The sequence below is a fragment of the Cebidichthys violaceus genome, unplaced genomic scaffold (assembly GCF_023349555.1).
Source record: "Cebidichthys violaceus isolate CVI_PGR_0920_01 unplaced genomic scaffold, fCebVio1.0.p SCAF_2, whole genome shotgun sequence".
Taxonomy (NCBI): Eukaryota; Metazoa; Chordata; class Actinopteri; order Perciformes; family Stichaeidae; genus Cebidichthys; species Cebidichthys violaceus.
In genome coordinates, this window is record NW_027176372.1 from 7,017,860 (window position 1) to 7,044,106 (window position 26,247).

A 26,247-nucleotide genomic window follows, 5' to 3' on the forward strand; every position below is an offset into this window, starting at 1 on the left:
CCTAGACTAGCCCAAAATGCTCCTAGCCCACCAATTATTGGGGTCGTAGTGACGTCTCACTGATCGCGACCAAACTCGTGAGACACAACTGTGCAGGAGACCAGAGAGATTGGTGTTGTGTGTTCAGCATCCAACAGATTCTTTGTTGTTTGGTTTAGTTTCTCTCCTGCATCCCTGGACTTTCAGATATCTGCTTTGTTATACTATTTTGCTTCAAGCTGTATGTCAGTTCTGTTAAGTTGCCGCTGATTAAAACCCAGCATTTCTTGATTTTGCTGCTTCATTATGAAAGCATTTAAATACAAAAATACCGGGTGACTTTTATTGTGAAGAATATAGGAAATGAAATGTGTTTATCCACAGTTTTAGAGACGTTTCTTTGACCCAAAGTGCTTTTGTTGCCTAAACTTAACCATGTGCAGGGCTCAGCATGTGAACCCTGGTCTCCAGTGTGACAGTCCTGCTCACAAAATTAAAGCACTATAATCCCTTGAAAAGAACATATACAACAACAACAACAACAACATGTTCTTACTCCCAACTTGTCAAATATGGATGGTTGGTCAGAGGCTGTATATGTAAAATAACATAAAATAAATAACTGCTTCTTCCGTAACTGGTGTTAGCCAAGTCTGAAAGTACTGTACGATAATTCAATGTTCATTTGGTTTAACACAGGACACAAAGAGCGGTCTCCTAGGTGAAAGTGAAACTGTTTGTTTAAACTGTCCAAACTCCCCAAAAACCGACCTTGATTGGCTTTCTCTTTCTCATTGGAGCTGGGTGTGTCTCATGCAGATGCTAAAGGGTGCTTATTTCACCGGCATCAGATGCTTAGGGCCACTGACTCACTTGGCGCATTGGTAGTGAGAATGCATTGGCAGCAATTTTGTTTAGTATAACTGGGAATATAATAAGTGGTGCAAGTGTAATTACCAGGAGACAGGCTTAAGCTTGGTTACCTGCATCATCTTACTTTTTTTTATGTCTATACTATATCGTCTATACATGCATCGTCCATGGTATTTATGAAATTGTAAGGCCTTGAGAGTTTATTTAACAGAAGGCAAGTTGTTTTCCCTGCAAACTGCCAAAATTGTCCTGGAAGGGCTTGTGATTTTGAGCATGTACACTGATAATAGGAATATACGTGATGTATACAGTTGTTTGCTCATTGAGGAAGATGAATCCGATCCCGGGTTGTCACTTAAGTAGAAATGAAAACCCTTAAAGACCTAGATTCTATTAATAAGAGATTAGCAAGGAGCAATAATAAAACAATAACAATGATACAATAACAATATGGAGCATGATAGAGACATTAGCAGAAGAAACACATCAACTAGCGGTCGCAGTATTGAGGCTCCACAAAGCGTGACACCCCCATATGGAAACACCATATGTCCTCATCAATACAACATACCAATTCATTATACATACCCACACGCGGTCTGCAAAGTGACATGTACAACAACACACACACACACACACACACACACACACACACACACACATAGCATCACGCACAAAACACACATGGGCGCCCTTAAACTCGCGCACAGTTTAGTTGGTGTAATGACCCATTTGGCATTGAGCAGCATCTGTTTAGCAGAGCCTTGTAGTGGGGATGTTAGTAATTTTCTCCCAGACACAGTGAGCGCACAAGGAAGGCAGGATCCTCTTTAGCATTTACAACCAACGGCCTGTCCTGTTCCGGCACCACGTTGTCACTCTTCCCTCTCTTCCCCATCCCTCCTGTCACCACCCACAATACCGAAACGCACGGAGCACAAACGCCTGTATGAATTCCCTGAAAACAAAGCTACCCTCCACTCAAAGCGTTACAAAAATAAGGCTGCAAAAAGCGAAATAAAAGTCCTAGAGTCTCTGACAATGAGAAATGATATTTCAACGCACTCAGAAGAGAAGAAACCCATCTTCCCAAATTATCCTTTCCGTCATGTCGCTTTTTATATTTTCCCCTTCCCTTCTCACTCTGCTCGAAGGAGCATCAGGCGGTGACAGCCTGTACTTTCTGCACTTTCTGCCCTGTCATTATCAACCAGGAAGCAGACTGAAGATAATGCTGGCAACCTCCTGCCGAGAGAAAGGCTCCAGAGCTTTCCTTTTTTTTTACCATTACAAAGTTTGAAAAAGATAAATAACATACAGTAGGAACAAAGGTAATGATGTGCGTCTGTCACAGCGAGCAGGGATCCATTTACTGAATGTAAAGCACATATTTGCTGGTAATGATTCATTCCTAAATATACCTCTGTGGAGTGCACAACATATTAAAAGCAAGGAAAAGCATTACACTACTGTGTTTTATTGTTTAGAACAAGTCTGTTATTATTCTATATTGTCATTTGCACATGTTTAGCTGTATCCTGTTGCTGTATCATCCTAATGTACTTACAGAAACCTGTTATGGTTCACATATAACAACACTTCCCCAACTCGGAAACTTCCTACTTATTGCGTGAAAACCAAACAAAACTTTTGGCTATGCCCAGGACCCTTCGTCATGTAATGTCACTTGACAATTCCTCTACCGAGTCTGTTGTGTTGTATTTTTGTGAATACCATGACTCTTCTCAAGACAATCTGTGTTCATATCATCATAATGTTAAGTCATTTTTTTTAACCAGGGAACCATAATGTGCCTTGATTTATGGTACACAGCAAAGCTCATCTGCACGGCGTCATGAAAAACAGTGGCGCCGCTGCTCCACACCTCCGCAGTCTAGATATGATCACTTCCGAATGGTTGCAAAATACAAAGATGGCAATGGCCAAAATCCAAGATTGCGACGGCCAAAATATCGAACTCGAGGCTTCAAAACTGTAGTTTTGGGGAGCAGTTTATACGATAGCTGAGCAACGTTACATAAATTGGGTTATGTGGTAATTAGCTAGTAGCTAATAGGCTATGGAGGTTTCCTCTGTTTTTCCTCTGTTGTTCTGGACATTGTGGCTCTTATCTTTCATATAGATTTATTTCACCCCTAGGAGCAGCTCTAACGATTGGTGGCTACATTGAAATGTATTGATTTTGCACTGAAAATTAGCTATTTTAATGATGTGTCCATAACAGTGTTTAAAGGGTCCTGTTAAAGCCTTTTAAAGCCACCATGTCTAGAATTTTTCTGTACCAATATCTTTCAAATTAGTTGTATGGCAATATTGGTGAAAGTCAATAAAGCAATGTCTCTGATTGAATTTGTTGGGGGAGAGGAGATGGTAATAGATAATAATAATAACTGGGAGTCCCCCAGTGGTAATCCAGTGGTAATGTTCAATGTAATTTGACTTGCAGTAAAACGGAATAGGCTATGTGAAGTTTGTGGGCCTAAGTGTGAATCAGACCTGTAAATGATGCACAATTCACGATGCTATTAGCGGCCGAAATCCATTCTTTATTAATTTTGCCCCTCGGTTTGGGTTCTTTGCATTAACTCCATATGGAGTAGTAAAATAGGACCAGCCAGTTAATGATTCCTTCTCTGCAGCCTGTAGATCCAACCTTCTTCAAGCGTGGGCTGTACTGTGGTAAAGCTGCACACAGGTCCAAGGTCAAGGCCATACCAAATGTGCCTTTAATTGGTAGCGTTGCGTAAGCTGTCTTTTGACCCTAACACACACATAAACAAACTGAGGCACACAAAAACAGACTAACATACAGTATAAGGTCCGAGCACACATATGAATGTGCACCAACAAGGCTTGTTGGTTGTGTGTTGGCCTGGGCATAGGTTTCGTGTGTACATGCTCCATCTTCACGTACCAACTCCACATGCTGGACCTTTAAAAACTAGATGTCAGCTCGGGTCACACATTAGCGGTAATGAGAACGGGAACGTGCAGAAGAAACATACGAGCGAGAGACGACATGCAGAGAAATAGAGAAAAAAAAAAGATCAGGGTAAGGAAAGAGAGCACTGAAGGGGAGAGAACAATGCAACAAAAGACAGGTAAAAGAAGTAAAAGGGAGAAGGAGTCTAAATGGTGATTTATTACCTGCACACACACACACACACACACACACACACACACACACACACACACACACATACACACACATACAGTAACCCTGATCCTCTCATTTTTTTTCCCTCTCTTTTACGGTTTTATTATCTCTTTCCTTTGCTGTTTTCTCTCAAAATATTGTAAATGTGAATCAAATTCAAATACGTTCATGAAGATATTAACTCATAAATGTGAAAGTAAATTCATTATCATTTGTAAAGAGGTTAGGGCTCTAATGACTCAAATTCGTAAAATGTTTTCTTCTCCAAAAGGTCAATTTTAGCTTTGCTTTTACAGTTTGCATCCACTCTGTTGCATTGCTTATTTAAAGTATAGATTTAAAGTAACAATTTTAAATCTTCTGGTATCAATTTCAAGAGCCACTTTGCATTTACACATTTACAGATGATTTACAGACTCATAGACGTTCACTGAAGCACATCCCACATACACCTTTTTCGTTACTCTACATGCACTTCAGCTAGTGTATTTTGCATTTGTTCTTACCAACTAACTCCTACTCTTTCTAACTAAGCAGACAACTGTGTGCTGTTTTGCTGGTCTGTTGCTCCATCCTCTTTATCATGCTAAGACCCTGTGGTGGTTCTGATGATATCACTGCTGTGGATGCCATCGTCACCTGTTCCCATTGTATAGTTCCAAGTTCAAGTCATGTCAATTTTATTTATATAGTCCAATATCCCAAATCACAAATTTGCCTCCGTGGATTTACAATCTGTACAATTTATGACACCCTCTGACCTTGGACCCTAGTAGTAGATAAGGGCAGAGCAACTGAGGAGGAATCCTTCTACCAGGACAGACAGATGTGCAATAGATGTAGGTCTCCTCTCTTGATCCCTCATCTGAAAGTAGACAACACATTTGAAGGCCAAATTGCTATCTGGACCTCTCTTGCCCCAGTAAATGACAATGTTGACCAATTTTATGTAAATGGAGTTTATTCATATTGCCAAAGTATGTTAATGTGATTCAGATTTGTTTCCTATTAACATGCACTATTTGTCTTTAAAAGCCATATTTTCAAAATAAAATAATTTTCATAACAAGCTGACTTGAGTTAAATTTTTTTTTAGAATTGATCTCAGAGTTAGAGCTCAAAGTTTCCCAGAATAAATCTTTCAGAATAAAAGCATGCTTTCGATAAAAGAAAAATCTGAGCTTGTCTCTGTGAGAACAGCAGATTCAGTGTCCCACAGTATAAGGAGTGCCACTTGTTACCACACTGATTTCTGATCTCCCTCCATCACTCCTTCACTCCCTCCGCTCCCTCTGTCTCTTTCTCTCCGCTTGTACAATGTTCAATAGTCATAAATCAACGCCCCAGCATGTTTCTCTGATAACATTAGACATTTATGAATAATAAATGGCTGCTCGCCCACTCCTTATTACTTATTGACATCTTGCTGTATGTCATATAAGAATAAATGAAGGGGATAAAAAGGACTGGCAGGGTATCATTATGATCATGTCACATCTCTCCTTTTGTCAGTAGGTGTTTGTTTCACGTATTTTAATGAGAGATTTCTAGTTCCCATTTGCCATTTATTTGTTTCATGACCCACTGAACTGATTGTGTCAACTTTCTGTTGCACATTTTGAAAGCTCCTCGCGGACAAATTGTGTTGTTGGAGAAATAGAAAAATGTAAGCTGGAGTGGAGAAAACATAGACAACACAAGACCTTTAATCAACAATCAGCTGTAGTGACAACGGAGAAAAAAATATTCCAAATCCTTCATCCAGTACTTGACTTACAAGCCATTGGATTGGCTTATTTCTACCCATATGTCTGTACAAAACGCACAATAACTTAGTTTACGCTATAAGTTAAAGGAACATCTACATGAAGATAAAGGAAAACAAGCAAACATCTACATGATGACCATGGAGTGTGTCTCTCAACCTTATCCACCAAAAATAAGTCACAAGTAGGATGATGGCGAAGTAAGCGGGTAGTAGTGCTATAACAGATCATAAAACTCACGGTTCGGATCGTATCACGGATCAGAGTCACGGATCGGATAACAGAAAAAATGGAGCAAATACAAATTCTAGAGATCCCTGATCATGTTTTTTTTGCCGCCGATATTAATTGATGATCATTGATGATCCATACTGGCAACCATCAACAATTCTAAATGTTATCCTTTTATTTTGTTCCAGTAATTTATAGTTTTTTTTCATAAAAACACAAAATCATAAGGAAATAAAAGATTGTATTTTTATTATGGCTGGGCAAGTTAACGCGTTATTATTGCGTTAACGCATTAATTAATTAACACCGACAATTATTTTATTGCGCTTTAACGCAGTTTTTTAAAAATGCAATACACACCGTTGATGCTAGCAACTTACCCACCCAAACAAAAGGTGGAGGGAGGCTTCGGCAGACTACGTTGGATACAGCGTGTGAGAGCAGTATAGATAAACAAAAGCAAGACAAGCTAACAAATGCCACAGCGAAGTGGATAGCTACAAACTGCAGGCTGATTAGTATTGTAGAAGATGTTGATCTGAGATGTTGAACGTTCAATCGCAACGCATGGCGGCACGTATGAGCCTCCCTCAAGACGCACAATCACAAGAAGAATACACGAGTTGTATGAAAAGGAGAGGACTACAAAAGCGGCGGCGTTATGATGTGCACCAACTGTTGCTCTCACTGGAGACTACTGGACATCGCTGGGTAACCATAATAACCATAATAATGCTCAGAAGGTGCCTGTTATAATGTTATGATGTTATGATAATTTACTTAATATTGACGGATAACAATCATCAGTAAAACTTTATTTCACACTCTGATGTGAACGTTAAACTGTGTAATTAATCAGCAGTTCACATGCGTGCCGAACCGTGAGGGGGGATCAGTACGGATCACGGATCAACAATAGTCCGTTACACAGTGGACAGTCATAAGCCTTAAATAACCATTTATAAAAACAAACTGATTTCTCTCAATGAAATGGCTTAGCTGTGAACTTCATGACATACATGTTAATTAACATCTTTAATCATCATTTACTAATATTAGTTAGTACCTTTATTAACATGTAAACCAACAATAAATGTTAACAATCGAAATTCGCTAACAGTTACTTAATGCTTGTTATTGTATTACTTAGCTGTTGGTTAATGTTTATTACTGTATTAACTAATGATAAAAGTGTGTTTTCAAACATAGCATATATAAATTGATACCTTAGTCAACATTAACACCATAAATAAATACTTACTAGCCACATTAGTTACTGTTTATTAACTGTTAGTTAAGGGTTATTAATTCATTCAACAATGGTAATTGATGTACCTTTGCTGTAAAGTGTTACCAATTAACACTTTAGAGCTATTAGCAAAAGATGAACAAGCCTAAGCTAAACAAGCTAAAGAATAGTATTTATTTCCACAGAAATGGTGTTTCTGCCAGAGATGGCATTTATCTTTTCACTGTTGAAGTTTCCTGTATATGTGGCCCTGGCATGACAAACCAGAAAAACCATCATCCAAGCGAAAAAAAAAAAGCCAGTCAATCCACGCCCACAGCAGTTATTTCAAATGAACACATCAACATCTGGTTTCCGAGCAGAGCGACAACACTCCAATCAAGATGTGTGAACCTGCAGCACTGACTCACGACCACGGTTGTCACACGCAAACACTTAGACAATGATGTTTCTTCCATGATGATGATCACGGTGCAAGTTAATGATGTGATGATGCATTTCAGGCAGCAGTGGCGACATTTAAGATTACATTAAGAGTTGCACATGACAGACGCTTACTGCATCCTGAGCAAACATTAGAAATCCAACACGGAACTTGTATGACTTGTATCATTTCTGTTGTATGGACATATCCTTTGCAACATTAAAAGTAATATCAACCTTGGAAATGGCAGTTGAAGCAAAAAATGCTAACTCAAAGCCCCTTATTAGCATTTTCTAGAGCTTTCAACTGCATCTCACAGTCCTCTTCACTGGATGATGTTTGTTTAGTTGTCATGGAGCTATATATCTGGAGATATATACAGTATATCAGGAGCTAGAGTATTTGTGCCAATGCAAACAGATATAGTGTGCAGTTTTATCTAGTCAAAACTTCCGTTCAAAGAAGAGCTATTTTCTCCTCTTGCAATTTCATGTTGTAACCTCGAGTCTCTGGGATAGCTCTGTTGAAAAGACAATTGAAAGATCCAGAAAAGGCAAACGTTTGGACTTTGATGGAAGGGTTTTGTGACATTTTGCTTTCAGAAACCGATAAGCAGAAAAAAAGGTCCCTAAATTCAACTGTTGCCCGTTGGAGCTGCTATATCTAATCTTGGTGCCAAGGACAAGTATAGCAAATGTAAGCAATGCTTTTTGGTCCAAATGCTGACAAGAACTTTAATGCTCCAAATCCTGTTTAGATGACTCTGAGAGTTGAAACTGATCCAAGATCAACTGAGAAATGTGTAGGGATCTATAGTTCTGTTCCAAGTTGTGTTACAATCACAATCCAATGAAAAGCATGTACATTATTGAGTTTTTAAAAAAATGTCATGGATACTAATTTGGTTTCCCAATGAAGTTGTAGTGAGAGAGATCATTTCTGCCTGGGTTATGTACACAGACAATGGACTTTTGATTGAATTAATGTATTACTGTCAGGATACAGTGACAGTTTGAGCAAATATGACAAAAAAACATACTTTAATTGATAGTTCTGATGGTCATTTAGATTTTGGCTATCACCATCTTGGCCTTTGGCAACCGGATGTGACACGAGAGGGTCGAGGTTAGTACAACAGAATGCTGAATAAGACATTTTTAGGCAACCAACAAAGTTTACAATAACTCTCAGGAAATGAAAATACACTTTGAAAGGGTTAAAGTTCTAAGACCAAACACGGACAACTCAAAGATCAGACAGCGACAGGATAGCAGCCCGTCAATCACAGCGTAGCCCCGCCCTAAAGCTGTCCCTGCTTTATTGTCTATTTGACTCTAAATGGGACCATAATTTACTAAAAAATCATTATGCTGTATTGAAGAAGAGTTGAAACTAAAGATTGAGACCATAACCTCATGTTTACAATGTTTACTGAGGTAATAAATCAAATGAGAAGAAGAATAATTTTCCTTATAGACTTCTATACAACCAGACTTCTTTTTGTAACTGGAGGAGTCTGAGAAGTTTAAGGCACAAGTGCATTGGCTCCACTTCACCACCCTGTACGTCAGAGTGTTTTTGACTGTTCTAAAATAGCTTGAAAAGTAGCAAGGACGGTGCAACAGTGTAAAACCCATTTAATAATTTGTTGCTAAAAAATGCTCCCCCCCTCACTTCAGAAGGGAACGGTGCCAACTCATTTTTACACTGCAGACTCAGGGAAATAAGCAGGGACGGAAGAAAAATAGAACAACTGTTGCGTTTCACAAGGCTAAATCCCTGAGCATGAGTAAACTAGATGAGCTGTAGGACACAAGTTGACATTATGTTTAATTTCAATAACAACGCCTCAGAGAAGTTGACTGCCTTAGCAAATGCCCCAGAGGGAAACACACACACACGCACAAATCAAGAAAAAAACGACATGATGTTTTACTTTGCTTTATGAATCGACAAAAATTAATTCCCTAAACCTTGAATTTAACAGAAACTTTAACTTTAAAAAGCAATGGCTGAAAGGAATTCCGTCTTTTCTAGTATTTGTGTGCGCAGAGAAAACACACACACACACACACAGTTAATTGTCCCTGATATTCTCGCTGAATCCCTTTTAAAACGTGCTCTATTGACACTACAGTGTTCCACTGGGACCCTGAGAAATAATGTGCAGGCAAGTTGTATTGCACGCACACACACACACACACACACACACACTGCAATGCAAGTTTATCACACACAGGAACACTCATACTGTACTGTAGCCTATACATGGCAGTGTTTATCATGCCAATACACACCCTCTCTCACACATGTACACTCTTTCCTCTTTCACTCAGACACACACACGCACACACACACACACACACACACACACACAATGAAATACAGTGCACTGCAATATTTGTGTTGCTTGAACACACACAGATGCAGGGGGGAAGGAACCTATTTAAATGCTAAGTAAGCGGTCTCTCCCTTTTGGGGCGATGTGATTATACAGTCGATCTCATAAGCAATGCTTCACAACTGGATTTGCACATGTAGAACTTAATTACAAGAGGCCTCGCTTCTCTCCGTGTGTCGTATTCATGGGAGTATATGTCTATTGAGAGGTGGGATTGAAGCTATTACCTTGCTTGTGTGTGTGTGTGTGTGTGTGTGTGTGTGTGTGTGTGTGTGTGTGTGTGTGTGTTTGTGTTTGTGAAGCCAATCTATCAGCAGTTTAGCCAAGATTAATGTTTACATAAACAGGTTTGGGCTCAGTTGCCAGATTCTCTTTCTAGACTCTCTCTCTCCCTCTCATCATGTTTTCTCCTCTCTCCTTCCCCTGCCTTTGTTTTGATGTGTGTATCACGCTCGTGCACACACACTGCAACCCATTTTGCTGATCAAAATAAGTCCCAGTGAGTAGACAAACTGGGGTAAATGAAGAGTAAGCAAAGAAAAATTAGTTGACTGAATGAACATTTTCCATCAGAGCGTTTCCATCCCAATACACCATCATGGTTAGTGATGGGTACTGAGAACCAATCTTGTCCAAACGAGCTTCACTTTGTCGGCTACTTTGTGTTTAGTGAATATTAATAAATGTTAGCAAGCTAAGATTGTGAGATTGGTGAACATGTTGCATTAGTTAGCATCGTTATTGTGAGCATATTAGCATGCTGACGATGCTGTATATGGCTCAAAGCACCGCCGTTCCCAATCACAGCCTCACAGAAATGCTCGGCTGCAAATATTTCACTTCAAAACCAGACATAAAAGCAGCTTGCAGTTGCAACACTTTTTCAATAAAATGTTATATTAGCTTCATGCGTACAGAGGACCAACCACCAGGATCCTAGTGATCCAGAGCAGACAGTCCGTCTGAGGTAAGTTGTTGTACGGCGTAAAGCTACTATAAGCTATTTTATTGAGTTTACGATCAGCAAAATGCCCTGAGTAAATTTGAGTTTGATTTGAAAGGTAAGAAAGGATGGAGTGTATCTGGTATAGAAGTAATAAAGTTTGCCGTCTTGGTTCGGACCACGGAGTCTCGGGTGTAGTTAGTGTGGCATCACACGGGGCCAGGTGGTAAACGGGTGTTACTTCCCCTTTAAGGAGCAGCAGCCACACTACAAGATGGCCGCCGAGGCAACAACTCCGTCTCCCAGAAGTCTCACGACTCACCCAGGTGTAGGTGTTTAGGCCATCTGATTGAGGCCGGACTTAAAGGCTGCAGGAGGAGAGAAGGTGGGAAGAGAGCACATGGCAGAAGGAGCACGGAGACCTACCTGGAAACACGTTCCGAACCACAGTGAGGAGGTTTTCAGAGGAAGAAGACCCGGTTGTCGGAAGAAAGCAAAGGACACTTTAAGTTGATTATCTGCCTAGTACGATTCTGTTGAATGACTCATTATCTCCGTTTGGATGCTTTTTGTGTGGTTATTTTGGATTTTTGATAAAGAGACTTTCCTGAGTTGTGGAGCAGAATAAGAATAAAACGTGACCCTATTCTGAAATCGATTTGATGATTTTTGCTTGGTTTTGTTAGTTCCCTCGCACCATTTTTTTTTCCACCATGGAAAAATCGACTTTGTTCCCAAAACAAAATGACGTCCCTTTTTTGCCATGTAATATTGCAAATTAGTCTCACAAAGAAAACAAAAAATGTGTAAAGTCTTGTTTTATACCCATCTCAGACTTTTTTTTTTTTTTTTTTTTTTTTTTTTTTTTTTTTTTTTTTTTTTTTTTTTTTTTAATCTTTTTTTACAACGCCAGTGCATGGCAATTATCATGTACGGTCCTTTACCCCAATGTCCTCACACTTCCTTTCCACGTCACAACATGAAGGGCACATTACTTCATGCATCGTGAAATGATCCAATGTGGACGTACGTACTAGAACATCTGACATAGATACTGATTGCTGACTGAGAAGAGCTGAAAGCATTTCTAATTTGCATACATACAATAAAACTTTTCCTAGCCGGTTGTAATGATGACACATTTGAAGCACCACCAGCTTTACGTTTCTACTTCCTATAAATGCAGATTCTCCCTGAGAAAAGAAAACATGCTTCTTCTCCTAAACAGAAACTGTTGACATGAATAATTCAGGAGAGCTGCCACAACCATCCTAAAGAGAACTGCTACCCGTGTGTTACACTGAGTTGTTTACATGTCTTTGGTACTTTCAAATGTTTCTCTATGAAGTTATTTATTTTTGTTAACTTCTGAGAAGCTGTAGTGAAGCAACAGAACTTTCAGACATTAATCTTTAATATTTCTGCCAAAAGGAATCACTCACTAAAAACTAACTTGATCACTTTCACAATATGTCCTTATCTTCAAATACTAACATATACTGTATGTGTGAAACAATGTTATGTGAAAATGAGTCTGCAACAACCTCCATCCAGCCATCCATTTCATAGTCCTGCTCATCGTGTACAGTGTATCTCAGCACATAATGGTCAATATTGGTATTGGTCGCCAGTCTATCACACAGCTTCTCATATTGATGCCTTTAGGTAATTTAGATGCTTTAGTTCACCAAATCTGCCTGTCTTTAGACTGTGGAAGGAAACTGGAGCACTCATACCCATACAGACATGCAAACTTCACCTGAAGCTGCTGGAGGAACCTAACCAAGGACCTTCTCACTGTGCGGCCCAATGTACATGCACATGAATTAGTTTTTTGTGCTGCTTAGCACGAAAACAATGCCAATGGAAAGCCAATTAGGATAATTTGCCATGGTGCGCAAACAAATCAAACGCATCCATGTGACTATGCAACCTTTAGAGGTAGTGACAAAGTATTAAATATTGAGAAAGACCACTTATGGTGGGGAGGTGGATGGGTCAAACAAGCACAGGACTTTCGACCATAAGATCGGTGTTCGTGTCCCAAAGTGTTGGGAAGTGACGTGTTTGTGCCATTAAATCTAAGGTTACACAGCTATTTAAAGCCCAAACATGATGTTTTCCCTAAACCTAATTAAATGATTTTGTTGCCTGGACCTAAAATTGGTTTTGATGCGTAATGTTGTTCCGACTAACTGAAAGAAATGTGGTGCAGGTACGAAAGATAATACCAACTGAAATGCATTGGTTTGAAAGTCATGTTGAGCGACATGAAATAATTGAAAATTCGTATCCATGTACACATCTGAGCAGATTTCAATTTCGTGACTGTTTCCCAAACTGCCACAATACTTTGTTGCACTGTGAGGTGCTCATGCCAACCACTGTACTACCCTGTACAACAAGGTATGGATTATAAATGCAATCTCTAATGCTGTGCATCTTAAGGGATACGACTGGTGGTGTTCTATCTTTTTATTACTGTCAAACAAAAAGACTCACGAACAATGAATTCATTCTACTAACAACTATTGTCAGTGTAACCACAGTCTGATATTGCCAACTCCTCCACATTACAGAACTTTTCTATTACCCAAAACCAACTAAGCAAGCACAGTATCAACAATAAGGTCTGTGTGCAAACCGCAGTGATGTAGTTCTGAAAGCTTACACTTGAGCACATGAGGTATGCAGTGGGCATTGGAAGGATCAAAGCATAGTCCCACCTATCCAGGTGAACCGGCTACCTTTTAGAGCATCGACAGACCAGACAGTTCCTGGAGGTGCTGCCTGTAAAATCAGTGCTTCACGCTTTAACTACACTTACTGAGAGTTTATCGTCACTATTATAATCCGACTCTGCCAATTGAATGGCTCCGGCCTCACTCTCTTTATTGTTTAAAAGGACCCATAATCACATTTTTCATGGCCAGTGACACACATTCAGTTCTGTAAACCCCGCTGATCTGAGGACACATTATCCCTGAAAACCACAAACTGGCAACCAGAGCACAGAGAGCACCTCCTGGCAAGAAAAGAGAGACAATTTGAGCTATAGTCACCCAGCTTTATTCAGACTGTGGCGCTGTCAGAGTCACCGGAAAGTCGGTGCCAGTGTGGATTCTCCGGCCTAGGAGGAGGCGCAGCTCAGCATTATAATGTTCCAGCTGCAGTCAACACAGCATCGAAGATAAACTTGTTCAGCAAAATGCCTTTTGTCCGACCACAACTTGGTGCAGTGTATAGCTCATATTTAAATTCAGTCATTACGGCTAACAAAAAAAAAGGCAATTTCCAGTATCGTCAAATAAATCTAGTCATATTTTCATATAAACCGTAGCACTCGTGAATCCCTCTGACAGTTTGCACTCTGGCCCCATGGAACTGCAAACTGTGTGGTATCTCTTCTCCTCTCCATTAATAAAGCCATGGATACTATGTAGAGAGGCTGTCAGAGATAAATGGAGAGAGAAGAAGAAGGAGGAAGCCGAGGGAGGGAAGGAAAAGAGAGCAAGAGAGCAGGACACCAGAGGATAGAAGAAGCCTCCATTGTTTTGTATTTTCACAGGCACACGCATCCCATTTCTATTTTCTGTAGCGCTGAGGGGACTGAAAAAGGAGAGTCCCCAGAGGACAAACAGGTTAACCTGTCGTTTTTTTGCCTCATGGAGAAATACAATCAGTAGCCTATGTTGAAGAATTTTCTGTCCTTTCTCTTTCAGAAAAAAATTGTGACCATTCAATTGAACTGGATTACGCATTTTAGAAAATAGAACATATTGTCATCTAAATCAAATCCCGACATTTGAACCTGGGAGATGTCCCCTTATAGTGTTGGAAAAAATATCAAATCTATAAATGATCATGTGCAACAACATTTAGACACACAGACTATTTGAGTGCTTACGTCAAACAGGTTGGATTTCTGAATGAGCAAATGCGGCAACATTGGTGTCTAACTAGCCGTGACTGCGTCATGCCCGTCGGCTTTAAAGGCTTCACCGTTGATTTGAAGCCATTCAAACCGGCTGTGACATGTCTAATCCCTGTTGATTTGCATTCAGTTGTATGCAAGTCTTTGATCTTTGGTGCCTCTCACAGAGGCAGCCAAGAAGTGTGACAGGAAGTACAACCTTGTGCGGGGGTCTGCGCTACAAATTGAGTCGTGTCGAGGCCATAATCTTCAGTCCCACTTAGAAACCTGTGCAACCAGTTCCAATCAATCCTGACAGGAAGCAGCAAAAAAGACTATGTAAGATTTGCACAGCAGTCAATGTGGCCACATATAACAATTTAGGCTGGTCTCGTCCAGAAACATAACGCGCCATTGTTTCATAGCTATCCCAAGATCACAAACGAGGCCACAAACGAGGAGGTCACAAATGAGGAGGTATAAATACCGCACAAGAACACACCGAGCAGGTGGTAGGGTGGTGGATGGGTCTAAAAACAACCATCTTTCAACCATCTTTTCCTAGATGAAGTTTTGTTACTTAAATCTAAATAAGTTTCCTTTTTTGAAAAGACCAAATTCATGTTAAAATCAGAAATTGAAATGTGTTGCTGGACTTTTGTAGGCGAACACAAGAGAAAAATGAGAAGTAACCTTTCGTGAGATATCATACAAACCGTTGTATGCGGATACGTTTACAGGATAATGTTGAATGATAAAACATAGCAAATTAGTCATACCCGACAAGCTAAGGCTAGAGCAGCAAATCTTTTTAGTGTGTTTAATTGAGAGAGGGTGTGTTTTCACTTATGAACTAAATTTTTCATTTGTAATATGTAAAGAGACCGGAGCTAAAGCTCAGCGTTTCCGACAGAGGGTTAATACAGGTATATTCGGACAGACAGTATGATACAAATTGTTTTAGTAGAAACCCAAAATACCCAAAAGTATGAACCTGAAAAATAACATGATATATCCCCTTTAACAAAATCTAAAAGGCTTGTCTCTTGACTTTCACATTGACACTTCTTGACTTGTGGTTTCACTTCTCCTTTAGTCCTTTTACTTGATTCAATATCATGAAGGTTTTTTTTAAACAAAGTTTTCAAAAAGTGAGTATTGCATCAACTCGTCATTTTCTTGACTACAGATATGCTTTAAATCTTTTCGACCGAGTCCAATCATGCTGCTCGAGCAAGAGGGAAAGTGACCTTCATCCAGATACACTGGTGGAAATGTTGAGTGGCTATATGACTGAAATTGACAGACTTATGGTAGATATCAATGTAGGAGCTTGATATGTAGTCTACAGTTGTGGATCAGGGCTATAGGGAATGGTTCATTCATGATCACAAGCACAAATATCCAGGAAAAAACAATAAAATCAGTCAACATAATCGGGTAGGCAAGAGGCTTCTGAAAAGTAAATACCAATAAACCAAATGTAGTTTGTGAAATTAACATATTCATTGATAATGATATAAGTTTATAACAAAAACTGTATTTTTATATATATATATATATATATATATATATTATATCTCAATAAAATCATCCTTCACCCTTACATTAAATTCATTATTTCTGTGGACTAAAATCATTGGTTTATTTGATGGCCTTGCTGAATTATTATTTCCTGTTTGTGCCCTAAAAGAGAATTGACAACACCAAAAGTGAAGTGGCTTTGCCCCTGAAATGATGAAATGAGTTTAGAAATATACTGGTTCGCTCAAACACAAGTACTGCTATGTGACATTGATGTTCAAAGGACCGTCCGAGAGGTTCTGCATGTTTCAGCCCATTTCACGGCCAAAAAAAAAACATTTCAAAAAGCATAACACAACTGTTTGATTAGTTTCCTCCCTTCCAGGCAGCCCATAGAGTTAAAACATTCTTCTGTTCAATTCAATTCAACCATTTTTGAATGACAATGCTGCTACTAACAAGGACTGATCCGAAAAACTCTTCCTGTTGGTGCACTCAGGGTCACTCTGACTTCTTTTTCTTCTTGGTATTTTTTTGCAGTTCGTAAACAGTCTCTGTCTTCTTGCTCATGGTAAAAATTTGGTGCGTTATCACCAACAACTTATTACATGTTCTATAGTCTATTTCCTGATCACAAACATCACATCTTCCTGTTTTTTTGTTTAAACACTTTTAACTAAACACTGACAAAATATTCATGGTCATCTTTTAGATCTGTTTTTCTGGAAACTTAGCTCAACAGTTTTTAGTCATCAGATGTCTGAGCATCTTCAATGGCACCATAAACTCACAACTGCATTACCATAACACAATGGCTCAGCTGACCTCCAGCTTGATATTGTTGCATGGTGGGGAATCCCATGAAACTAAAAGTCTATTGCATTCTTTGAAAAAAAAAAAAAAAAAAGGTTTGCAGTAACATCAAATACAGTATGATTCTTTAATGGTGACAAAAGAAAGCTCCACACTGTGCTGATGTGTGTTACCTCTAACACACGTGAGTCTAAATACCGGCTAAACCACTTCAGTAAAAAACGTTGCGGGTAATAAAGTAGAATCAGCAGATAAACGTGTCGAATCAGTTTTGCAGGACGCTGATCTTTGCCATATTATGGCTGCTGCTTTAGCAGGCTGTGGCTGCACTGTTGCTGCTGTGTACACTATTGCTCTGTTTGATCAGAATCCATAGGGATTGGCCTGTCAGACCATATTAAGTCAACTTGGGATAGGCCACGCACACTGGTAGATGTGCTGAAGGGTGAACTGGAGAGTCACAGTGAGGAGGAATCATTTTATCTTATTCCATTGTCATTAGGGTGCTTTAGCAGCATTTGTAATTACTATTGGAATACTCAAAATGTACTCTACTTAAGTAATACAGCAGAATACTGTCACAGTGAAAGTCTTAACATCTACAGAATTTAACTGATGCTTACCAAATAGCTTAACATCTGGGGGCAAAGGGCTACATTTCTAGGGTTCCATGTGCTACTCACTGTCCGATTAGCAACTTGAGATGGAGACCGGAGTTGGAGTTGAGAGACGACGTGAACGACAGGATTGTTTCACAAGTAGCCAATTTAAAGCTCATTTTAAACCAATAAAAAGCTGAATAATCGTCAGGCGACAGCTGGTGGGTTCAGAGAATACATTTTGGCGAATGCCTCCTGCCTCTTTTGCTCCCCACACAGAGGTTTTACCTGCATTTCACCAAACGCTTCAGATGCTAAAATATTGTCCAGTTGCCTACAGATACTGCATATGAACGCATAATCCATTCATAGAGATCAGTAAATGATGCCAGTTATACTAAACTAGACGATAAAGCAGGGCAAGCTTTAGGGTGTGGCTACCCTGTGATTGATGGGTTGTTACCACGGCGTTGTTCTTGTTGTCAACTTTATCCCTTTTCATAGTGTGTTTTTAATGAAAGTTATGTGAAACATTCGTAGTCACTCTAAAAATTACTTATTCAGCATTCAGTTGTATTTAGCATCACCCTGTTGTGTCAGTTCTGGTTGCAAAAAAACAAGATGGCTACAACTGAAAACCCAGATGGCGACAGCCAGAATGCCAATCTCGAGGCTTCCAAATGGCAGTCCACAAACCAATGGGAGACGTCATGGTGACTCTGTCCACTTCTTATAAACTGGTGGCCTGTCTTTGTCTTGAGAGGACAATCATTATTTGTACAACCGCAAGACTTTTTAGGACCTTTTTTGGTTTGTTGTTTGATCAAATGAACAAGAATACTGTTCTTCTGGTAAGGACAGTCTCATATAATATGCATCTACAGTATCCGCTTGTTTGATGTGATATCCTTTCTTATAATATTGCGTTGTGTGTGTGTGCGATTGTGTGTGCGGGTGAGCATGCTCTGTCAATTCCAGAATAGTGGAGCTGTGATGTGTTCCTTATAGCCCCCCCCACCCCCCCCCCCCCTTCATCATCACCATTGATGTGTTTCTGTTTGACAGGGGGGGCAGAATTCCCTGAACTCTTACCACCACCATCCACACCAACACACAAACACGGTCAGCAAACATCGCATCAATTATCATAACTGATAAATTAGTGTGCTGTGTGATGCCGGAGCTCTGTTTAACCCCGAAGACCTCTTTCTATTAGCACACAAGAGAAAGATTAGGAATTCATGAAGTGATGTAGATGCACACACACTTTTCGATTTCTGTTTGAGGACAATCATATCATTCCAGCTCTTTAGATCTGTGACTTCAAGCTACTTTGTTTTTGAACTCATGATGTTTCTTTGAATTCCCTAAATTTGTTTGGTTGTAAAATGATGTAATTTAAATACCGTAAAATAAGCTAAGGTTTAGTACTTTTAAGGTTTAACCAGATCAGCTCAGAAAACATAACAACATCTCTGTTGCACTGGGCACAAGTCCACTGCTTGTTTGGACAGAGGAGTTTAAATGCAGGACAGATTTTAGCTTGTTTAACTTCAAAAAGCCTGCAGGAGATAAAATACTACATTATTGCTCCGTTGCCAAGGTTTCTTCAACTTTTCCTTCCCGGCACACTGAAGAAAAATGTAGTCTCACTCTGGGATCCAGTCTCATTAAAGCATATTGCCTCTTTTATCAAGCGACGACAAGCCAGAAGGAGACCTGAGACCAGAATGTCTTACACAAGGACGGTTAATAGCTGCAATCCAGACGCTGTGACCGGCAAGATGAGTAATGCTGCGAGGGACACTGGTGAGTCTACTTTTCAGGGAGGAGAAACACTAAACTTTGTAGCTGTAGACAACAAAATGACACTCTAGGAAAGTCTGTGTTAGTACTGGAGCTTGAAGGGTAGAAAGTGTGTTGTCCCATTGGGAGACAAGGTTGAAAGCAAATCACATCCATACCTGCATCACGACATAAACGTAGTAAAGGTTAGGTTAGTTCATTCAAGTCAGCGCTCACACGCACAGTCCTTAGAGGTCGCCATGTGGACTACACCAACCTTCAGCCGGATGATGTTTGTTCAAACCCTCATCGTCAGCAGGCATCCACCCTGCTGACGATGAGCAAGACACTGAATCACTGAATCCTTATCAGCTGCAGGGCTCCTATCTGAGCTGAGTGTGACCTCCACAGAGATGAGAACTGACCTACAGGCACCATAACAATTCCATAACTAACACTGTGGTAATAGCAGCGGCCTTATTAGTCGAGGTGGAAGCACTGAAACCCCATTATGCATGTCTTGCAGTTTGGACAGATGTGGTAACTGACTAATATGTTCATGGATCCCTTTTGGAAAAGTTAAATCAGGCACTTTTTTACCTTTTTATTCTTCCAAATCCCACCCAACTTTTTTTTCCTATTTCAACACACTATATTCCGACTATATTTTCTCCCCCAACAATTAATAATGCAAAGCAGGTTAGAAGACTTTCTTGATTGTAGATTGTGTTAAAGATCAATACACCTCCGTTAGATATGTAACTGGAGCCAGGAGATTGTTAGCTTAGCATAGCATAAAGACCGGGAAGAGGGGGAAACTAGTCAGGCTATTTACAAAGATAACAAAATCCAACTACCAGCATCTACAGAGTCAAACAAACTAAATAAAACTTCTGTGCTTAGAGTTTTTGGTTCAGTTGATCAGTGATCACACAATTTTAACTGCACTAGGATTACTGCATTGTGGTCCTATGCCTCCGCCAACCAGTCAAGTTGCATTTCACATCTATGTCTGTCCAAAATTTCACTTCATTATGTGAAATTGTCATTATTAGCATAGGAATTCTTGAGTTATGGCCAAAAACGTAGTTTGTGAGATCACAGTGACCTTTGACCACCAAAATCTAACCAGTGAATCTTTGATTCTAGGTGGACAATTGTGCCACATTTGAAAACATTCTCTCCAGGAGTTCCAGAGCAGCCCAGTATCATAGCAGGTCGTGAAAAATTTAATGTATTGGTTTTGTGTACATGGACAGGAAAACAATGCCAATGGAAAAGTCAATTGGGTTTTGTTGCCTAAACCTAACTTTGTGATGGTTTTCCTTAACCTACCTATATGGTTTTGTTGCCTGAACTTAACTTTTGTTTGACAGCATCATGTTGTCCGGAAAAACAAGTGGTCCTGAGCGACAAACAGACAATTTGAGTACATGAAACCAATAGATTGGATTTTGTGACTATTTCACATACTGCATGGAACTATGTTGTCAAGAGATGTTGCGTTCACGAGAATTGGACAGACGAACGGACAAGATGAAATAATAATGTAATAAAATAAAAATATTGGCGATAAAGAAAAAGGCAGTATTGTTTTGTGCAGCTCTACTTTAAACGGAACATGTCCTGCTGTAAAACATCTAATGATAAACCAATGTGGTTAAAAATTAAGCAGGCTTGCCACTACTATAATAATAGTCTCAATAACGTGTGCTTTCTGTGTTTTCACATATTCAATATGCAATTAACCAGCAGACTGAGTGTATTTCTGCCTCTTGCCAAAATGCCATTGAGCAAGTTCTTTCATATGACACAAAAATAAAGACTCTTTGATCATTTCAGCATGCATGACATTAAATTATCCCAGAGTTTCACAGAAGTGTAAGGATTAATACATTGTGTGGCATCACTTTGATCAAAATTGCTCTTTGAAATTTTGCAATACACAAGTCATAATAGTATCACACATGCCAGGCAGCGTACGACTGATCAGAGGTTTCTATTTAAAACAGAAGTCGTATAATCAGAGCCTCAGAGAGCCACAGAACTCCAAAGAAACTCGGTTTAAAGAAACAGAAACAGTTGTTTTTCCATTGGCAACCACATACAGTATTTTAGGTTTTACAATTAGTACATGTATCATTATGGCCATGAAACATGAGTAAATGTTTGATGTCAATTCCAAAGAAAACACAAAAAAACAAATGCTAAATTGGGAATGCTGAGGTTCAACGTCGGCCTCAGAGATGGCAGCTGAGAAAACCACCAAGCTGCAAGGTCCATTTAGTAGTGTGCTTGTCAGTCATTTAAGAAGCCAACCCGGTGTCACTCCCAGAGCTAAAAATATCACTTGGGCAGTGGCTCCTTGGTGTGTTGATACCGACACACAAGGCTTTTTTAATTAAGCATCTTTTTGAGACTAATACCAATGTTAGTCCAAGCGTGTCATTTTTAGATGCTCAAAGCAACTGACGCAGTATGAAGGGGTGGTGGACTTTATTCAGGGGGATCTCTAAAACCATGACACAATTATTTGTCACTGCAGCTTTTATTATTCAAACTGCAAAACACGTATTCACAAATATTAATAGTGAGTGCGAGAGACTTTTTTCCGTCGTAAATGACGCAGCCAGCCAGAGGATGCGCTAAGCCAGCCCGTCTTCATGTCTCTTTGTGGACCTAAACGGACCCCCTTTTGGACAAAATTGATCCAATGCTTTTTGTGAGAACCTGGATTAAAGCAGGACGTTGTCTGTCAGCCGAGGAGCCACGGTCTGTGTGTCGGGTTGGAGTGTGCGCATGTGTCGGGTCAGCGAGAGACAGGTGAACGTGTGCCGTGCGTATGCTGTCGCAGGGAATAGTTGGTTCGTTGTGTAGTTGTTTGAGTGGCCTTATTGTTAACTATATAACTGGACGGATGGCTGAGACCCCCCTATTGCCACGGGGTATTTCACAAGCTGGTTATGTCCAAAGCTTTTGTAACATTACAAGTGTAGTCTATATATTTTAAGTCAAACCATGGTGTCAGTTGCCTAAACTTACATGTTGCTACATTAACCGTGATTTGTTTCACAACGTTAACCATGCAAAAATGTTCTATGTCAAGATAAAGACTGGCTCCAAGTGGCAAAATATGATGAGTCGGGGTGAGACCACATTGGTAAATCACTTTCAATGCCTAATAAAGACCCTATATTATGACCCAAACACAACAGCAAAGTCAAGTCCCTAAGGGTTTGAAAAAAACAAACAGTAAGTAACACTTTGGCTTGAAGGTAATGGGTCCTGGCTGCTGTTGAGAAAATGGTTTGCATTTGGTTCTGAAGTTTACATTTGACGGTTTCTCACAGATTCCCAGTAAGAGCCCATAAACTAGACCACAGCAAGAATAATTGGTGCAAACAGGCTGAATCTACAATATCTCAAATCTACAGGCATACGGCTTATAGCTCTTCAATAGCACCCTCCCTCTGTCTCTCTCTCCCTCTTTCTTCCTCGCTCACCCCGCCGTCCGCTCAGCCAAACTTCCCCCTCTCATATATTTCCAGCGCCTCTCCGTTCCCTGTCATCCCTTCCACAATTTATGGATCTCTCTCTCTCCTCTCCTGTCCTCATGTCTCTAAATCTACACTCCCTTCTTTATTCACTAGATCTCCTCTCCTCCTTCAACCCTTTCCTTTTTTTCTCATCCTCCTTTTTTTGTCTCCTCCCTCGCTTCCTGCATCATCCCTCCTCTTTACGCTAATCAGTTCACCTCAGCTCACATTTCAAGACCAGTGATCATTTAAAAAATCAATTAAATTCATCTTAACAACAGTTCCACTGAGCAGACTTCGGCATGTGGTGTTACTACAGATATGAAGATAATCATTTGATGTACTTTTTTTTTTTTATTTGGTTCTCTTCATTTCAGTGGCTTAGCAGGGATTCAGTACATTGCTGGAGAACCGGGTGACAAAATGAATTAGTTTTACCAAACAGCAATTATAATAGAGAAAACAGCAGTGACTCCCTCTGCACTACGCTCCTCATCTCTCCTCTTCCCTCTGATCTCTCTTCTTTTCTCTCCTCAGTTCATCCATCTACTCACCTGCCTGCTCTAAATGTCACCTCTTGTTTCTCATCACTTCTTTCTCTGATCTATTTGTTCTTTATTTGTCTTTTACAGTCAATCAAAAACCTTCTGAACACCCAATGAAGACCTTGGCTGCTGTGATGTACAGGTGTACTCCAGGACTTGGTGACATCCCTTCTGGGTGTGCCGACAGACCACACTCAGCTACCTAATGTACATATAGTTGTTGTAACTTTTACTCAAGTGTGATTCTGAATGCGGGTTTTTTTTTCTTTTCTTGTAATGGAGTATGTTTACATTAAATGGGACATATCGTGCTCATTTCCAGGTTCATACTTGTATTGTAGTTTTCTACGAGAACATGTTTACATGGTTAAATGTTAAAAAAAAAAAACATTATTTCCCTTATGCTGTCTGACTGAATATATCCTGTTTTGTCTTATCTCACAATTTGTGAGTTGGTAGGAATTCCAAATACCCAAATGTATGTGCACAAGCACTGAAAAAGTGAGTTTTTTATATGTCCCCTTTAATGTATCGGATTGACCATCAGTAAAGGGACTAAATACTTCTTCCACCACCCGCCTCCTCTCTTTCTCTATTTCCACTCATCCATCCCTGCATGCTGTAACCCCCCCCCCCCATCCTGGTAATAGATGGCCGGAGTTGGTCAGTGTGACAGAGTCATTCTGCTCCCAGTCCATCTGCCTACCGGTCAGATCTATAGGACGGAGGCTTCACACTATAAATCAACACACACACACACACACACACACACACACACACACACACACACACACAGGCACACACAGGCACACACACCTGCAGCCTTTCGATGGGCGCTCGGTCTCCTTCCACTCTGACGATTGATGCTCACCTTGTTGCTAAACGGCCAAGATAATTAAACTCCACAAATCCCTCCACTGAGTGTTGTGTGTGTGTGAGAGAGAGAGAGAGAGCACTGCTGTGGCATTGTTGGACATGCATACACGATTAGACGACATACATTCACTCTGTCTTCCCCTCTCTCTCTCTCTCACACACACACACACACACACACGTCATTACACTACAAACACACGTTCTGTGTTTGTCCTTGCATTCCTACACACAATCTCTTTCTTTACACTCCCACAGAGAGAAAAGAGCGAGAGGGAGGGAGGGAGAGAAAGCACCTGCTGGGCTGTAAAGCACTCAGACAAACAGCGTCTGTGTTTGGGAAGACTTGAACAAATGGGAAAATTATACAGTGGAACCAAAATGGCACCCCTTTCACCCAAAGGTGCTTCACTCCAACTGGCTAAAAGGGATTCTTGGAGCATATTTCCATTAAAATGTCTTACTGTACAGGCCTAACGGGCCCCGGGGCCCTAGAACTGTTAACATTTCTAGTTGAAAAGTCAATGAAACAACTACAAAGTGGTAAAACGACCACAAAACGGTTGTTTCAGTCTTTCAGTCTGGGTGTCCTACACACCGTGTAGGGGGTGCATATTGGTCATATAAAGCCACCCGTAGAGGTAAAAAGGAAAAGGAAGGAAGAACATATCTAAACTAAAAAATATATGTTCTGCTGATGTGTTCATAGTTGCATCTCTTGCTCATTGCTCCTGCTCTTCTCCCACTGAGGGAATGTCTGTCACCCAGGATGCCCAGCTTTTAGCACACTCATGTTACTTCGCACACACGCATTGCATTTTGATGAATGAATAATGAGCAGCCTATTGGCCTTATGGGGGCAGTTCGTGGGACCGAAATAGTCGAAAGACTTTGTTTTTGTAGCAGTGTTGAGAATCCATCTCTGTTTTTATTCTCGCGTATTCATGGACGCACACATGGCGTAACACACACACGAGCTCCCTCTCTCCCTCTCTCTCTTTCTCACTCGTGCGTAAAAACGCTCCCTCCACCACTCGGTCTCTCACCTCTCGCACAACACGCGCACGCACACACAGTCGAGCGAATAACTATCTCTCTCTCTCCTTCCATCCTTCCTCTCATGGCTTCACGCGCTAGTACGCGTCCTCAAAACATCCCGTGAAGTAAACTCATATCACAAATATGAAATCTAAAATCGGAGCGTGTTTTTTTTTTTCTCTTACCCGGTGCTTCGGAGTGTCTATTCCTGAATCCGAGCGGCGCTGATGACAGATTCTCAACCGGACGAAATCGTGAACATCTGCTGAAATAAATCCCACCTCTGGCTCTCTCCTCGTGGGTCTCCTTCAGCCAGTTTCTCTCCTTCTCCGATCTGACGGGACGATGGATAGATAAATGAAAGTATAGAGGTCGTTTTTCTTCTCCTCTCTGCCCAAAAGAACGAAATATAGAAACCTAAAACAGGAAACGTCTTCCTAACTGCAAAAAACAAAAATAATAGAATCCCTCTCTCTCTCTCTCTCTTCTACTCCAAGATGTTTGAAGGCTAAGTCCGCTCCAATTAACCACAGTTACGCATCCTCTCCTTCTCTCCCCTCTCTGCCCTCCACCCCCA

The 26,247-nt window shown here is 40.3% G+C and overlaps 1 protein-coding gene across 2 annotated transcripts in view; it reads right to left on the bottom strand.

Annotated features, from left to right (window-relative positions):
• il1rapl2 (interleukin 1 receptor accessory protein-like 2) overlaps positions 1 to 26,247 on the bottom strand; it is a 374,577-nt gene that overhangs the window by 346,905 nt on the left and 1,425 nt on the right. For both annotated transcript variants that reach the window (XM_068714208.1, XM_068714207.1), the window contains exon 1: positions 25,856 to 26,247. This exon is cut by the window's right edge and continues 1,425 nt beyond it. The gene's annotated coding sequence lies outside the window, so the exon portion shown is untranslated. The remainder of the gene's footprint in view (positions 1 to 25,855) is intronic.